This window comes from Mustela nivalis (assembly GCF_964662115.1).
Source record: "Mustela nivalis genome assembly, chromosome: 6".
Taxonomy (NCBI): domain Eukaryota; kingdom Metazoa; phylum Chordata; class Mammalia; order Carnivora; family Mustelidae; genus Mustela; species Mustela nivalis.
This window is the reverse complement of record NC_139025.1, coordinates 96,171,059-96,187,766: the sequence shown is the minus strand read 5'-3', so window position 1 is coordinate 96,187,766 and position 16,708 is coordinate 96,171,059.

Genomic DNA, 16,708 nt, shown 5'->3' with positions numbered 1-16,708 from the left:
TGCACTTGGCTTGAATACTTTGAACCTATGCAATGTAAATATCAACACTAAGATGAATACTATTGAAAGCTGCTCTAAAGTGGCAGACTCAAGTCCCATGAGAGAAGTTCCCCTACTGGGTACCCACTTTCTCAAGTGCCAGGTTGTCCTGGCCTTCTTATGCCTTCCCACTGAGAGGGGCCTTGAGTATTTAGCACCCTTGGAATCCAGGCTCTTGAAACCTGAAACTTCATATTTCTGTCTTTGTTTCTAAGACCTGACATAAAGAAGTGACATAAAGGAAGGTGAGTCTGACTAGCACAGCTATTAAAGGAATCGCTTGGTTTGGAAAGAACCATTGTGCAGCACAGATAACTGACACACTTGTAACTACTTCAGTAGGTGGCCTTTGGATAGGCATTATGTTTGGCTGCTACTCAAAGACAGATCAGGCTACAAAGCACTTTGACCTACCCTGGACTGTTAATCTAATGAGTTAGTAGTTGGAAAGGAAATCAAAAGGTATGAGGGGTAGCAGAATACGACATCCCAAATATTCCTTTTTGGCATAAGAATTATCTTAAGCTGTTTATTGTGAGAAAGTGTAGACCAGGAGAAGTTCTGAAAGCAGAGTAGAGGTTACACTTTTGTAAGGGAAATTTACATTAGAAAAGGGTCCAGTACAGGAAGTGAGCCATGTCAGGGGTCACTTTCATCTGGGAGAGTCATCTTCATTCCAGGGCCAATTTCCTTTCACAAAATTTTCCTCCTCTCACCTTCCTCTGAATTGCTTTTACCCCTTTTAAAGCCCTAGATCCCTATCCTTTCCTTAGCCCAGGATGGTCCATAAGTCCCAGTTGGATAGCTGCTTTTTAGTCTCATATTTTTGTGGGGATCCTCTATGTATGTACATAATTAAAATAGTTTTTGTACTCTGCCTTTATATACTGGGGGTAGGACTCCCAGCTAAGAACCTAGAATGGTAGAAGGAAAATTATGTTTCCTCTCCTACATCTAGGACCTAACTTCTTAATCCCAGCCAACTTCTGAATCCCAGTCTCTCAATTTCTATGTCTTCTACTTCTTCAAAAACACCATTACTCTGTGATATTTGTGTTAAGTAAGACAGAAATGTTGTTAGTTCCCGAGTACTTTTTTTTCTTGATCTATGCTTTCTCTTCATGCATTGTAATAGATCATGGAAGAATTGACTCTAAGCCTACAGTGGATTATTCTCCCCCTATATTACACGCAATTAAAACATTAATGATGAAATATGGAAATCAACAGTAAAGACATAGGCTGCATTGGTTGTCAGGGTTAGAACCTGTGTGTGAAAGTACTGTGGACATTTTATGAAATTTTTGTGCCACCTCCAAATAAACATAGGTCATGGTTTCAAGGGAAATATGTAAAAAGCTATGAGTAGAGTTTGATGAGCTGGAGAATATTCTTGCTCCAAAGTTCCAAAAAACACAGGGGTGAGAGAAGTGGACAGAGGCTCTGGGTTGCAGATTAACCTCAAAGTATGCCGAAGGCCTAACAGGTTCTCCTAAGAATGTCAGCAAATGCAATCTAGCTGGCTCCAGGCTGGCAATGATGTGAAAGTCATCCCAAACACACACACTCAAGGTCATTACAATGCAGCAGAAAGTGATTTTATTGCTGGGAACAGAATGCAACAAACTTGGAAGATGTTCCAAGATTAAAAATATGGGGCCTGGGTCTTTCCTTGCCCCTTTCACTATTGCCCTTCTCCAAAACACACAAAGTCCAAAGCAGAAAGGAATGCTATTTGCTTTGTCCCCAGCTCTGGTCTGCCATCATGGCCCCATAATTCTCTCACTGCCCTCCTTCTTTCTTCTATGGGAACCATGGAAATCAACAATGGAAAAAAAAAAAAAAGGCAGAAGGGAGCACAAGAGAACCTGCACCAAGTGTGAAGCGAAGTAATGGGAACCTTAGTCTAATCAAACATCCAGGAGGCTATGATCTGGTACTGTTTAAGTGTATAGGAAGCATACTATTGGGAGGGTAACCTGGCTGAAACTTGTTACATTTTACAAGGTAGAACCGGTTCTGGAGCCTAGCCTTGTAGTGGCAGTCACCCTGTCTCTCCAGTTTGATAGCAGTTAGTCATGTTAATATGATTCTCCCTCCAGTGGCAGTATTTCTGGGCAGTCTCACAGTCTGTCTTGGGTAAAAGACAGGTAGCAGCTGTGTTCTGGAAGGTGTCATGCTGAAAGGTGTCTGAAGGTTTACAAGTCTGAGTATAATTATTGGCCCCACGCATTTCTGTCTTGCATTGGACAGGACCTGCTCTTACATGCTGAATTTCAAACCCTCGAACCCTTTGAGGTTTGGAGGCCTAGCAGCAAGTGGCACTGGCCCCCATGATCCCAGCAGCACCAGGAGGAGAGGAAATGGTCCCAGAATATCCAGCATCATTTCTTCTCTATGGGAAGAGGGAAGAAAGTGAGAGAATGATAGTAGTAGAAGCAGTAAGAGCAAAATTATCACTCACAACAATTTAGATCTTCATTGTGCCTTTCAAGATTTCTTAATTCTATTTTTTTAATACCATCCTCTTTCTGATGTGATTTTCACAATTCTATGAAGGTCCACAAGCCTGGGGAGGAGAAATGTGAGTTAGGATGACTTTTCCTCTGACTGGCAGATCCCATTCCTCTCTGTCCTGTACTTATGGGTCCAGAATCCTGCTTCTTCCCTCCTCCCTCTAGAAAATTTCTCCTCCATCTATTTAACCTGGGCCATCTGGCCATCATCTCGGCTCTAACTCCCCAGCCCCCAGGCTTTTCCTCTTACCAGGTCTCCTTGCTTGGGGTCCTACCGAGGACAGAGGCAGTGGTTAGTCCCAGGCTCAGAGACTTTTGCCTGCAGTTCCTCTGCCAGGTATTCCAGCATGGTCTTCTTGTAGCAGGGATAGTTTCTGAGCCCTAAGAAAGAGGAAAGGGAAACCTAAGGCTTGGAAGATGCCCTTTTTGTGTACAGTGTGGATGAGACCCACATCCTCCAACTCACTGTTTAAAGCCAGTATCCCCACAGACGCAGGAAGACCAAGCCTCCTTAAAGGTACAAAGGAGAAGTTATAACTTCCTCAAAGAAATTGTGAGGAAATGGTGATTTCCTGATATGGGTTTGGTGCTTCCTTCTCCATAGGAAGCTTCAGTGTTTGGAACCTCTATGCTTTCAATTCTTTAGGAGAAAACACCCAATGTAGATTTGATACAATATTTGCTATGTATCTGGTAATGTTGTGAATTGCAAGAGCAGACTCCATTGAATTATTGATTTATGGGTATGTTGTTGGGCCAGACTCTCTGCTACTCATGTATCTTGAGGTATTTGATCCCAGATCCCAAGTTGTGTCTCACTCTCCAGAAGAATATTTATCTCCAGATTTTTCTAGGACCTCCCAAAAACTTTCTGGAAACACCTTAGCTTCCTTTCATGTGTGTAAGTTGCCCTGTATAGATTCAGGAGTTCATAATCTAATGAAGGAGATGGTCAGACTAATAGAGACATAAATTGCACATTAATAACTGTAAATACCTCTTTTGGCTGCAGTGGAGGAGGTGCCAGGGGGCTCTGAGGAGCCGGTAGATAGAAGGCTCTAACACTTGAACTTATTTTTGGATTAATAAGAAGTTAGGTGAAGAGGATGGTAAAGGGCATCCCATGAGGGAACTGCATGTAAGAGGAAGCCAGAAGCTGGTTCCTGGACCCATTCTGAAATCATAAGGATCCCTGTAATTTTATTATTTGCATGGTACACTTAGGTCTAACTTGTGTTGTTTCCTACTTAATTATGTTTTATGTACTCTGTTTGAAAAACGTATTTATTTGTTTGAGAGAGAGAAAAAGAGCATTAGTGGGTGGAGCGGCAAGGGAGAGGAGGGAGACTCCCCATCCAGCAGCACTTCGTCCTATTGGGGCTCAATCCCAGCATCCATGAGTTCAGGACCTGAGTGCAAACCAATTGGAAAGTCAAATGACAGAGACACACAGGTGCCTCTGTTTTCCTTACTTCTTAAACTTCAGCACAATCAATCATTAACTTTGTCTTTTTACTTATACTCTGCGGTACCTAATGATTGTAGACACATAACAGAGACCAGACAGAAACATGTATCTTGATGTATCTGATCCCAGATACCAAGTTGTGCCTCCCTGTCCAGAAGAATGCTTATCTCCAGATTTTTCAAGGACCTCCCAGCAAGTGTCAGGAAACCCCTTAGCTTCCTTTCATGTGTGTAAGTTGTCCCTTATAGATCAACACGGTAAGAGGGCAAAGCAGCTTTGGGAATGATCACCTTCTTTCTCCTTGGGCTGCTCTCTAGACTACAAAGCTTTCCTTGCTTTAAATCCAGTGTCTCAGAATTTGGCTTGCTGCACATTGGGTACACAGACATGTTGGAGTCTGGCAACAGAGACCCATGGACATGAAGGAGAAAGGCCAGTTTAGGGTATTTGCCTCTTCGGTCTGTTCTTGCTTTTCCACTGGTGCTGTAATGCACTTACTTGGAATCTTCTTGTTTTTTGGAGGGCTCACAGAAAAGTCTCCTACAGGGACTCCCTGCCTCTAGCCTCTTTTCCTTCCAATCTGTTCTACACATCCCTTCCAGATTAGTACTCCTTGAGCATCAATAAAATAGGGGAACACGCTTGCTTTTAATGTCTTCAGTTATCTACCGGATAAAAATGATGTCTTTTCAGAGCAGAATCACAAGATACAAGGTTAATATATAAAAATCTATTGTTTTCTTAGGTACCAGCAATGAACAACTGAAATTTGAGAAAAAAATTTACATACGCACCCAAGAAAAATGAAATATGTAGATATGAATCTACTAAAAAAATGAACAAGCTCATTATGAAGAAAACTACAAAACTCTGCTGAAAGAAATAAAAGAAAATCTAAGTACATGAGGAGATCATCTTTGTTCATGCTGAAGGAAACCAGATTCTGTGACCCCAAGCTATGGCTCTTTGACACAAATAATATTTTGTACTAAGGGCAGTTAAGAATCCATAAATGCAGGAAAAGCTCTCCTTTTTTGCCTAAAGGTAGGATATAAATTCTTTTCCTGGAGACAATGTTACCAGCCACATGTGGCCCCAGAGGAATCTGAAACAGACCTTGTTATACTAACCCTTTTCTTTGTAGTTATTTCTTTGCCATTTCCTACCTGTAGACCAAACAAGTCTCCACAAATGTATTGTGTCTTTGTCTAGAGGATATAAAAGCTTCCAGTGCTGGTCGCTATTTCAGGTCTTCATTCCCTTACGGAGGCTCCTATGTACATGCGAAAATTTAAGCGAATTTGTATGCCTTACTCTTACTTATCTCGGTCAGTTCAATTTTGAGACCCAGTCAGAGACCATGAGAAAGCCAAGGAAGATGGCTTCCTCTTCTACAGTGATATTATGCACTGTCCAAACCCATAGAAATATATAATGCAGAGAATTGATCATTATTCAATTGTGGACTTTAGTTAGCCATTATCAATATTGGCTCATCAATTATAGGAAAAGGATGACACCCTTCCCCCCCAAGAGATGTTAATAACAGGAAAACTGTGGGATGTGTGGGTAGGAAAGTGGGGAAGGGAGAAGCACAAGAGAATTTTCTATTCTTTCTACTCATTTTTTTTTTTTGTAAACCTAAAAGGGCCCTGAAGAATTAAAGCTACTTAATTAGAACCAAACCAAACCAAACCAACTCAAACCAAATGAGTTGTCTGTGTATCTAATCCTCATGTATCCTGTTCTACAGCCACAAACCCCACTTCTTTCTGCAGTGCCACAACTTGATAGCACCCTGAACCCACTAGCAGAAACAAACAGTATCAGATTACCCCTGTGCCTAACTGGGGTTCCCAACCCTGGTGTCTCTCATCAGAAGTGCCTAAGAGAATCTTAAGAAGGCCTAGATTCTAGGCCTCCTGAAACAGACTCTTTGGGAAGCAGGTCTTTTTTGCATGTCTGTGTTTGATGAGCTCCATGGTGAATCTCATATCCATTCCTAGTGGAGAACCATTTTTCTTAGCTGACACTGATTTTCACCCAGTTCCCAAGTTCTCAAGACTGGCCTTCAACCTGATTCCTGAAACAAAGTTTGTACCTTGTCTTAAAACACCTATTTGAACGACTGCAAGAAAGATTGGAGAGGACACAACTGGAATAGTCTCCCTCTCCTCCCTATCTCTCTTAAATTACCCCAAATCTTACAAGTGTAGTGGAGGAATAATATCCATTTCTTCTACCCTTCTACGTTCTCAGCTGGGACACTATAATAATAAGAATAAGAAAAACCCAAACAGATTAACAAGAGAAAAGTATTCCCATTTATTTCACATAGGTTTATAGTGAAAGGAGAGCCTTCCCAAGGAAATAAGGCTCTAAAAATATGGTTAAACCTGAGTGCGTGTGTGCTAGGTTTGATGGAAGGTGAAAGTGGTATAAAGATGTGCTAGAACAAAGGGTACAAGCTAAGTGTGGCAATTGGTGGGCAACTTAGCAAGATGTCTGTTCAGATGTCACTCCCTTTTTTCAGATAATGACACTCCTTTCTTTTGGGTGTAGGAAACCTTCTCCCAGGAAGGTTTAATGACCTGCTTCCAAGAAGGTCAGTATGTCTTTCCTGTACCTGTCCTTTCTCAAATTTCTTCAACTTAAAAGATTGAATTTGCCAAGTTGCCATATTCTGTAATAGGATGTCCTGAACTCTGTCAGAAGCTGTGTGTCATGTGAATGGACCCTGGCGGTTAGCTTATAAACCTTGGTCCAGGCCCACAATCCTAAAGCAAGTTCAGGGCATTTGACGTGTCCATTTTGGGGTCTCTGCTGCAACATGCCTGTGTCTTCTCCACACTGCTGCCTTGCTTGAAGGGGATTAGTTCAAAAGCCTGCTATTTGGGCTGTTTCTTTCTCTAGACTTTCATATGCTTGCTGACTGCAAAAGTAATGGTGCCAAATTCTTGTCACCGAAATTACAGAGCATTAGTATCTTGAATCATACACGATATTCAGTCATATTCAACCTCTTAGAACACTCCGTCTTCCCTGGTTGCTGAGGTCTTTCTGTGTCAGGCACCTGACAAGTGAGTGGTCAAAACAGTGAGTTAGAGACTGATACTACCTGATGAGCTCCATATTCTTTTTAAGGTTTAGTATTATTGTTTCTGCAGAGCTACAGGTTTGATTGTCAAAATGGCTGACACTGAGGAACACTGCCTGAAAGTAACCCAATAGGCTTCAGATAAAGTGCACCTACTCTGTACCACGAGCTCTCCATCACGATGGTGGTTAGTAGTGTGGAAAGCACGGTTGTGTGCTTCTGTCTGCTGGGCTGCTGTGGGGTGACAGGTGGGGATGTCCAGGTCAACTCAAGGTTTCATCGTGGTGGTACTTAATAAGTTTTCTTCCTAATGCCATTGTCTGGACTTTTTTCTAATTTTAAGATTTTATTTATTTATTTGACACAGAGAGAGATCAAAGTAGACAGAGAGGCAGGCAGAGAGAGAGAGGGGAAGCAGGCTCCCCGCTGAGCGGAGTCCCTGATGGGGGCCTGGATCTCAGACCCTGAGATCAAGACCTGAGCAGAAGGCAGAGGCTTAACCCGCTGAGCCACCCAGGCACCCCATTTTTTGGACTTTCTATTACCAGGATCTTCCTTACTGACAGAGAAGGGGCTAAAGAGGTAGCCTTTAACTTTTTTCTTTATATCTATGGACACCTTGCACATGCAAATGGTAAGCATCAATGCAACACTGAAAAATAAATCTGGTAAAAAGGATGTTTTCCTTTGGTCGTTGTTTGTTAGGCCCCAGTTTTCTTTTCCAGATGCAGTTCAGTTCTTTATGTCTCTTCATGGTCTTTATTTATTACACAGATTTAAGTATTAAATATTATTAATATATGCAATGGAATATGATTCAGCTGTCAGAAACATGAAATCTTGGCATTCGCAACAACTAGGTGGAACTGGAGAACGTTATTCTAAGTGACAGAAGTCATTCAGAGAAAGACAATTATCATATGATCTCACTGATCTGTGGAATTTAAGACACAAAGCAGAGGATCATAGGGGAAGAGAGGAAAAAATAAAACCAGAGGAAACCAGAGAGGGAGACAAACCATACAGACTCTTAATCATAGGAAACAAACTGAGGGTTTCTGGAGAGGAGAGGGGTAGAGGGATGGGGTAGCTGGGTGATGGACATTAAGGAGGGCACATGATATAATGAGCACTGGGGATTATATGAGACTGATGAATCACTGACCTGTACCTCTGAAACTAACAACAATTGTATGTTAATTAGTTGACTTTAAAAGAAAAAAATTAAAATAATAATAAACTAATATATTATTACCAAAAATATAAATAAAAATAAAAGTTTATTGACAGGGCACCTGGGAGGCTCAGTGGGTTAAATGTCTGCCTTGAGCTCAGGTAATGATCCCCGGGTCTTGGGATTGGAGCCCCTGGTCTTGAGTGGTCAGGCTCCCTGCTCAGTGGGATGTCTGCTTCTTTCTTGACCTCTGCCCCCTCCCTTGTTCACAGGCTCTCTCTCTCTCTCAAGTAAATAAAGAAAACATTAAAAATGGTGAATTAACATGTATCCTCATGCATGTGTTTCTCTCCTATTTTCCCATCACCAATAATAACACTGTTTTTTATTTTTAAAAGATTTTATTTATTTATTTGACAGACAGAGATCCCAAGTAGGCAGAGAGGCAGGCTGAGAGAGAGGAGAGAGGAAGAAGCAGGCTGCTTGCAGAGCAGAGAGCCTGATGGGGGACTCAATCCCAGGACTCTGGGATCATGACCAGAGCCGAAGGCAGAGGCTTTAATCAACTGAGCCACCAACTGTTATTATTGGTGCCCCACCAATAATAACATTTTATACACAATGTTGTACACTATTTCCTGTTTCTCACTAAGAATAAATTTTGGACATATTTCATGTCAGTAGCAAAGGTAATTTGGTCCTATTTGCATAGTATTTTGTTGTAAGGAAATGCATCATATTTTAACCAGTCCCATGTTCAGGAAATTCTGTTTGTTTGCCAAATTTTACCAGTATAAACCAGTTAGAAGGAATATACTGGAACAAAACAGCAGCCCGAAGCCCCATGAATTTATCTGTAGTGTGCATGCTGTCCATAAGTCCCTCTGCGTGCTACCGGTCTTCCCTAGAGATAAGTTCTGAAGCTCCCGCATGAGTGTGGGTTCTAGGGGCTGTGGGTTGACAATAGGAAACCCTTCCAGATGCACTTGCTGTTACCAGACCTAAGGAAGCCTAGGAAAAGTGAACATTCTGGGCACAACTGAGTAGTTATTATTATTATTATTATTATTATTATTATTATTATTATTATTATTTTTCCGTAATGGGTATCTGATAAGTCAGTATCAATTGGATTAGACTTTGGTCTTTTAATGCTGGAGACGATTAAAATAATAGTCATTTTAGTATACGATGGACAAACTAAGATACTAAGATGGACAGCTAACTTACTTTTACATTCACTTGGAGCATATTCTGGAACAGATTGAAAGTTCCCATTTGTAAGACAATTTATCAAAATTGCCTCACTGAACCCTCACACCAGACTACAAGGTAGTTCTGACTGTCCCCATGCTAGAGATTGTCCTGAGGCCCAGACAGGGTGGTGATAGCAGGGAGCAGCAGAGTCCTGAGGGGCTACTTCCAAGCTCCAGGGCTCTTCCTTGAGCACTGCTACACAGAGGGAGGCAGGGTGTGGTAGGGTTAAGGTCAGTTCTGCCCATTCAGGCTGCCTCTGAGTCTCATCTCTAAGAAGGGTATATCATCCAGACTGAACTACTTGGCTTGTCAGGGCTTTGTTTTCTAGGTAGTCATGTTTCCTTAACAAAATGTATTTATAGAATTAGACAGATGGAATTAGCCTCTGTTCCAATGGTTTTCTCACCTATCACACCCCTGTCATCTCTGGGTGCAAGTTGTGTTTATTTTTTTTTTTCGATTTTTTTTGAATTTTTTATTTTTTATAAACATATATCTTTATCCCCAGGGTTACAGGTCTGTGAATCACCAGGTTTACACACTTCACATCACTCACCAAAGCACATACCCTCCCCAATGTCCATAATCCCACCACCTTCTCCCAAACCCTCTCCCCCCAGCAACCCTCAGTTTGTTTTGTGAGATTAAGAGTCACTTATGGTTTGTCTCCCTCCCAATCCCATCTTGTTTCATTGATTCTTCTCCTACCCACTTAAGCCCCCATGTTGCATCACCACTTCCTCATATCAGGGAGATCATATGATAGTTGTCTTTCTCTGCTTCACTTATTTCACTAAGCATGATATACTCTAGTTCCATCCATGTTGTCGCAAATGGCAAGATTTCATTTCTTTTGATGGCTGCATAGTATTCCATTGTGTATATATACCACATCTTCTTGATCCATTCATCTGTTGATGGACATCTAGGTTCTTTCCATAGTTTGGCTATTGTGGACATTGCTGCTATCAACATTTGGGTGCACGTGCCCCTTTGGATCACTACATTTGTATCTTTAGGGTAAATACCCAGTAGTGCAATTGCTGGGTCATAGGGCAGTTCTATTTTTAACATTTTGAAGAACCTCCATCCTGTTTTCCAGAGTGGCTGCACCAGCTTACATTCCCACCAACAGTGGAGGAGGGTTCCCCTTTCTCCGCATCCTCGCCAGCATCTGTCATTTCCTGACTTGTTTATTTTAGCCATTCTAACTGGTGTGAGGTGATATTTCATTGTGGTTTTGATTTGTATTTCCCTGATGCCGAGTGATATGGAGCACTTTTTAATGTGTCTGTTGGCCATCTGGATGTCTTCTTTGCAGAAATGTCTGTTCATGTCCTCTGCCCATTTCTTGATTGGATTATTTGTTCTTTGGATGTTGAGTTTGCTAAGTTCTTTATAGATTCTGGACACTAGTCCTTTATCTGATATGTCATTTGCAAATATCTTATCCCAATCTGTCAGTTGTCTTTTGATTTTGTTAACTGTATCCTTTGCTGTGCAAAAGCTTTTGATCTTGATGAAATCCCAATAGTTCATTTTTGCCCTTGCTTCCCTTGCCTTTGGCAATGTTTCTAGGAAGATGTTGCTGCGGCTGAGGTCGAAGAGGTTGCTGCCTGTGTTCTCCTCAAGGATTTTGATGGATTCCTTTCGCACATTGAGGTCCTTCATCCATTTTGAGTCTATTTTTGTGGGTGGTGTAAGGAAATGGTCCAATTTCATTTTTCTGCATGTGGCTGTCTAATTTTCCCAGCACCATTTATTGAAGAGGCTGTCTTTTTTCCATTGGACATTCTTTCCTGCTTTGTCGAAGATTAGTTGACCATAGAGTTGAGGGTCTATTTCTGGGCTCTCTATTCTGTTCCATTGATCTATGTGTCTGTTTTTGTGCCAGTACCATGCTGTCTTGATGAAGACAGCTTTATAATAGAGCTTGAAGTCCGGAATTGTGATGCCACCAACTTTGGCTTTCTTTTTCAATATCCCTTTGGCTATTTGAGGTCTTTTCTGGTTCCATATTAATTTTAGAATTATTTGTTCCATTTCTTTGAAAAAGATGGATGGTACTTTGATAGGAATTGCATTAAATGTGTAGATTGCTTTAGGTAGCATAGACATTTTCACAATATTTATTCTTCCAATCCAGGAGCATGGAACATTTTTCCATTTCTTTGTGTCTTCCTCAATTTCTTTCATGAGTACTTTATAGTTTTCCGAGTATAGATTCTGTGCCTCTTTGGTTAGTTTTACTCCTAGGTATGGTTTGGGGTGCAATTGTAAATGGAATGGACTCCTTAATTTCTCTTTCTTCTGTATTGCTGTTTGTGTAGAGAAATGCAACTGATTTCTGTGCATTGATTTTATATTCTGACACTTTACTGAATTCCTGTATAAGTTCTAGCAGTTTTGGAGTGGAGTCTTTTGGGTTTTCCACATATAGTATGTTATCATCTGCGAAGAGTGATAATTTGACTTCTTCTTTGCCAATTCGGATGCCTTTAATTTCCTTTTGTTGTCTGATTGCTGACGCTAGGACCTCTAATACTATGTTGAATAGCAGTGGTGATAATGGACATCCCTGCTGTGTTCATGACCTTAGCGGAAAAGCTTTCAGTTTTTGTCCATTGAGAATGATATTTGTGGTGGGTTTCTCATAGATGGCTTTGATGATATTGAGGTATGTGCCCTCTATCCCTACACTTTGAAGAGTTTTGATCAGGAAGGGATGCTGTACTTTGTCAAATGCTTTTTCAGCATCTATTGAGAGTATCATATGGTTCTTATTCTTTCTTTTATTGATGTGTTGTATCACATTGACTGATTTGCGGATGTTAAACCAACCTTGCAGCCCTGGAATAAATCCCACTTGGTCGTGGTGAATAATCCTTTTAAAGTACTGTTGTATCCTATTGGCTAGTATTTTGTTGAGCATTTTCGTATCTCTGTTCATCAAGGATATTGGTCTATAGCTCTCTTTTTTGATGTGATCCTTGTCTGATTTTGGGATCAAGGTGATGCTGGCCTCATAAAATGAGTTTGGAAGTTTTCCTTCCATTTCTATTTTTTGGAACAGTTTCAGGAGAATAGGAATTAGTTCTTCTTTAAATGTTTGGTAGAATTCCCCCGGGAAGCCGTCGGGTCGGGGCTTTTGTTTGTTTGGAGATTTTTAATGAATGTTGAATCTCCTTACTGGTTATGGGTTTGTTCAGGCTTTCTACTTCTTCCTGGTTCAATTGTGGTAGTTTATATGTTTCTGGGAATGCATCCATTTCTTCCAGAATGGCAAATTTGTTGAGGTAGAGTTGCTCATAGTATGTTCTTATAATAGTTTGTATTTCTTTGGTGTTAGTTGTGATCTCTCCTCTTTCATTCATGATTTTATTTATTCGGGTCCTTTCTCTTTTCTTTTTGATAAGTCGGGCCAGGGGTTTATCAATTTTACTAATTCTTTCAAAGAACCAGCTCCTAGTTTCGTTGATTTGTTCTATTGTTTTTTTGGTTTCTATTTCATTGATTTCTGCTCTGATCTTTATGATTTCTCTTCTCCTGCTTGGCTTAGGGTTTCTTTCTTGTTCTTTCTCCAGCTCCTTTAGGTGTAGGGTTAGGTTGTGTACCTGAGACCTTTCTTGTTTCTTGAGAAAGGCTTGTACCACTATATATTTTCCTCTCAGGACTGCCTTTGTTGTGTCCCACAGATTTTGAACCGTTGTATTTTCATTATCATTTGTTTCCATGATTTTTTTCAATTCTTCTTTAATTTCCCGGTTGACCCATTCATTCCTTAGAAGGATGCTGTTTAGTCTCCATATATTTGGGTTCTTTTCAAACTTCCTTTTGTGGTTGAGTTCTAGCTTTAGAGCATTGTGGTCTGAAAGTATGCAGGGAATGATCCCAATATTTTGATACCGGTTGAGTCCTGATTTAGGACCGAGGATGTGATCTATTCTGAAGTATGTTCCATGTGCACTAGAGAAGAATGTGTATTCTGTTGCTTTGGGATGAAATGTTCTGAATATATCTGTGATGTCCATCTGGTCCAGTGGGTCGTTTAAGGCCTTTATTTCCTGCTGATCTTTTGCTTGGATGATCTGTCCATTTCAGTGAGGGGAGTGTTAAAGTCCCCTACTATTATTCTATTATTGTTGATGTGTTTCTTTGATTTTGTTATTAATTGGTTTATATAGTTGGCTGCTCCCACGTTGGGGGCATAGATATTTAAAATTGTTAAATCTTCTTGTTGGACAGACCATTTGAGTATGATATAGTGTCCTTCCTCATCTCTTATTATAGTCTTTGGCTTAAAATCTAATTGATCTCGTAGAAGAATTGCCACTCCTGCTTTCTTCTGATGTCCATTAGCCTGGTAAATTCTTTTCCACCCCCTCACTTTAAATCTGGAGGTGTGTTCGGGCTTAAAATGAGCTTCTTGGAGGCAACATATAGATGGGTTTTGTTTTTTTATCCATTCTGATACCCGTGTCTTTTGACAGGGGCATTTAGCCCATTAACATTCAGGGTAACTATTGAGAGATATGAATTTAGTGCCATTGTATTGTCTGTAAGGTGACTGTTACTGTATATGGTCTCTGTTCCTTTCTGATCTACCATTTGTAGGCTCTCTCTTTGCTTAGAGGACCCCTTTCAATATTTCCTGTAGAGCTGGTTTGGTGTTTGCAAATTCTTTCAGTTTTTGTTTGTCCTGGAAGCTTTTAATCTCTCCTTCTATTTTCAATGATAGCCTAGCTGGATATAGTATTCTGGGCTGCATGTTTTTCTCGTTTAGTGCTCTGAAAATATCATGCCAGCTCTTTCTGGCCTGCCAGGTCTCTGTGGATAAGTCAGCTGCCAATCTAATATTTTTACCATTGTATGTTACAGACTTCTTTTCCCGGGCTGCTTTCAGGATTTTCTCTTTGTCACTGAGACTTGTAAATTTTACTATTAGGTGACGGCGTGTGGGCCTATTCTTATTGATTTTGAGGGGCATTCTCTGAACCTCCTGAATTTTGATGCTCGTTCCCTTTGCCATATTGGGGAAATTCTCCCCAATAATTCTCTCCAGTATACCTTCTGCTCCCCTCTCTCTTTCTTCTTCTTCTGGCATCCCAATTATTCTAATGTTGTTTTGTCTTATGGTGTCACTTATCTCTCGAATTCTCCCCTCGTGGTCCAGTAGCTGTTTGTCCCTCTTTTGTTCAGCTTCTTTATTCTCTGTCATTTGGTCTTCTATATCACTAATTCTTTCTTCTGCCTCATTTATCCTAGCAGTGAGAGCCTCCATTTTTTATTGCACCTCATTAATAGCTTTTTTGATTTCAACTTGGTTAGATTTTAGTTCTCTTATTTCTCCAGAAAGGGCTTTTATATCTCTCGAGAGGGTTTCTCTAATATCTTCCATGCCTTTTTCGAGCCCGGCTAGAACCTTGAGAATTGTCATTCTGAACTCTAGATCTGACATATTACCAATGTCTGTATTGATTACGTCCCTAGCCTTCGGTACTGCCTCTTATTCTTTTTTTTGTTGTGAATTTTTCCGTCTTGTCATTTTGTCCAGATAAGAGTATATGATGGAGCAAGTAAAATACTAAAAGGGTGGCAACAGCCCCAGGAAAATATGCTTTAACCAAATCAGAAGAGATCCCAAATCATGAGGGGGTAGAAAGGGGATAAAAAGAGGTTCAATAAGGAAGAAAGAAAAAAAAAAAGAAAAAAGAAAAGAAAAGAATTTAAAAAAAAGAAAACAAATAAGAAAAATATAAAAAAGAAAAAATATATATATTGGATAAACTAGTTAAAAAACGTTAAAAAAGAAAAAGATAAAAGTTAAAAAAAAATTTACCAGCAGGCGAGGAAAAAAAAAACAAAAAATAAAAACGAAAAAAATCAAATTAACTGCAAGACTAAAAAAAATCACAAGGAAAAAGCCATGAGTTCCTTGCTTTGCTTTCTCCTCCTCTGGAATTCTGCTGTTCTCCTTGGTATTGAAACTGTACTCCTTGGTAGGTGAACTTGGTCTCGGCTGGATTTCTTGTTGATCTTCTGGGGGAGGGGCCTGTTGTAGTGATCCTCAAGTGTCTTTGCCCCAGGCGGAATTGCACCACCCTTAACAGGGGCCCGGGTGAGTAATCCGCTTGGGTTTGCTTTCAGGAGCTATGGTTCCCTGAGCGCTTTCCGTAGAGTTCTGGAGGACGGGAATACAAATGGCAGCCTCCTGGTCTCCGGCCGGGAGGAGCCGAGAGCCCAGGGCCCCACTCCTCAGTGCGCCCTCAGAGAACAGCGCCCAGTTACTCCCGTCTGCCTGACCTCCGGCTGCGGTCCGAGCTCACCGAGCCTGCGACCGGTTCAAGGTAACATCGAGCTGCGAGCTTACTGCCGGTTCTGTCTCTGTAGCCAGCTTTCCCATTCCAATACCCGCAGCTCTGCGACACTCAGACACCCCCGATCCTTCTGTGACCCTGCGGGAGCTGAGGCCATGCTGACCCCGCGTGGGCTTCGCCCTGGTTTAGCCTCTGGAGTGATGTCCCTCAGCGGAACAGACTTTTTTTTTTTTAAAGATTTTATTTATTTTATTTGACAGACAGAGATTACAAGTAGGCAGAGAGGCAGGCTTTTAAAAGTCCTGATTTTGTGCGCATTTGCTCCGCTGCTTGCCGGGAGCTGGCCCCTCCCCCTGGGGTCTATCTTCCCGTCGCTTTGGATTCACTTCTCCGCTGTTCCTACCTTTCAGAAAGTGGTTGTTTTTCTGTTTCCAGAATTGCTGTTCTTCTTCTATTCAATCTGCCAATGGATTTTCAGGTGTTTGCAATCTTTAGATAAGCTATCTAGCTGATCTACGGCTAGCTGAAGTAGTCTCAGCCTGCTACGTCTCCGCCATCTTGACTCCGCCTCTTTGATGAGGGAGCAGAAGGCTGACTGAGGACAAAGCAGAAGCTGACACCCTCCTTTTTTTTCTATTTTTTAAGATTTTATTTATTTATTTGTCAGAGCGAGAGAGCACAAAGCAGGGGGAGAGGCAGGCAGAGGGAGAGGGAGAAGCAGGTTCCCCGCTGAGCAGAGAGGCCAAGGTGGGGCTCCAACTATAACCCTGGGATCATGACCTGAGCCAAAGGCAGACATTAAAGGTCTCAGGTCATGATCCCAGGGTCCTGGGATCGAGC